Genomic DNA, 1,577 nt, shown 5'->3' on the forward strand with positions numbered 1-1,577 from the left:
AACATAAGCAGGTCTCTTTAACAAAATCATAACAGCAGATTCCTTATCTAAATTAGGATTTACACAATTAGTTAATTGACAAGAATTACAGTCAATATGAAAAGACTTGCCAAGATTGGTGATCTTAACTCTTAAAATTATCTAACTATATAGCCTACAGTTAAGGTATACAAGCTTTTACAGCTATAGGGGAGTTGGCCTGAATGGCCAAAAACAGTGTCTCTGAGGAAATCTTGTCCAATACTCTGTAGCAGTCCCTCTGCCTCACAAGTCATCATTTTTAGTTGTCCCCAAGTTGACAGCTCTCCTTGCTGTAGCCCATGGTGGAGATAGGAAGTTTCCTTCATCTTGTTTGCAAGTGGCTGCTCTCCCTGATTCCTCTTTCTCTGTGCGCTCAATATAGTTTTCTTGTCACCACTGTCAGGGCACTCAGGAACTCACAAGTCAGCTTGTCACACGAATCATTTTGGAAGCTAGCATTCTTCTGCAGCATTCTGTGGAAAAACAGAAACACTTCCTCTCTTCCTCATATTAACTTTCTCTTCAGGATCATGCCATGTGCCAATAAGTGGATCCTTTTCATAACTAGAAAGCCTGGAAAGGTATTAAATAGTCACATGTACATATTTTATTTATTTATTAATCAGAAATAAGAGTAGCAATTGATTAAGTATAAGTCCTCAAGAATTAACACCATTATGTGGGAACAGGTAGAAACTGAGGACACTGAGAACAAATTTTTACAATTTGACATGCACATTTTCTAAAAAATACCAAAATATTATCTTAAGCCATTACTATTTTAATGATGTAAAGAAATTAGATTTTATGGCCAATTATTTTTGTATAAGGTCTATAATCTGCCTGGGATATAAGTCTAGCGTGGCATTGCCTTAAGAGGTCTTGTCCAGGCAATCTAGAACAAATTCTTAAATGTCCAAATGTCCAAAAATAGTCTTCTTAATAGAACAGCATTTTCTTCTCTTTTCTTTCCTTTTTCCTTTCCTTTCCTTTCCTTTCCTTTCCTTTCCTTTCCTTTCCTTTCCTTTCCTTTCCTTTCCTTTCCTTTCCTTTCCTTTCCTTTCCTTTCCTTTCCTTTCCTTTCCTTTCCTTTCCTTTCCTTTCCTTTCCTTTCCTTTCCTTTTCGTTTCTTTTCTTCTGTTCTTTTCTTTTCTTTTCTTTTCTTTCTTTTCTTTTTTTTTAAGACAGGGTTTTTCTGTGTATCCCTGGCTGCCCTGGAACTCACACTGTAGACCAGGCTGGCCTCGAACTGAACTCAGAAATCCGCCTGCCTCTGCCTCTCGAGTGCTGGGATTAAAAGGCATGTGCCACCACGCCTGGCTTGAACAGCATTTTCTTAATGAGTTGTATATGCATAAAGAATTGCAAATTTGAGAATTCATAGTATCTGAGGGTCAAACAATTTTAAGCAATTGTAAGCTCTGAGCTCTCTCTCTCTCTCTCCTATTAATATACAAAATAAAGCTTGATTATTCAACATTTGAAAACACCGTTTACAGCACACAATTTAATTATCTGTGCTGAAGCAGGAGGAAACTCAAAAGAATAAACATGTG

This window comes from Mus caroli, unplaced genomic scaffold, assembly GCF_978045245.1.
Source record: "Mus caroli unplaced genomic scaffold, Mus_caroli_1 scaffold_6, whole genome shotgun sequence".
In the NCBI taxonomy this organism is placed as follows: Eukaryota; Metazoa; Chordata; class Mammalia; order Rodentia; family Muridae; genus Mus; species Mus caroli.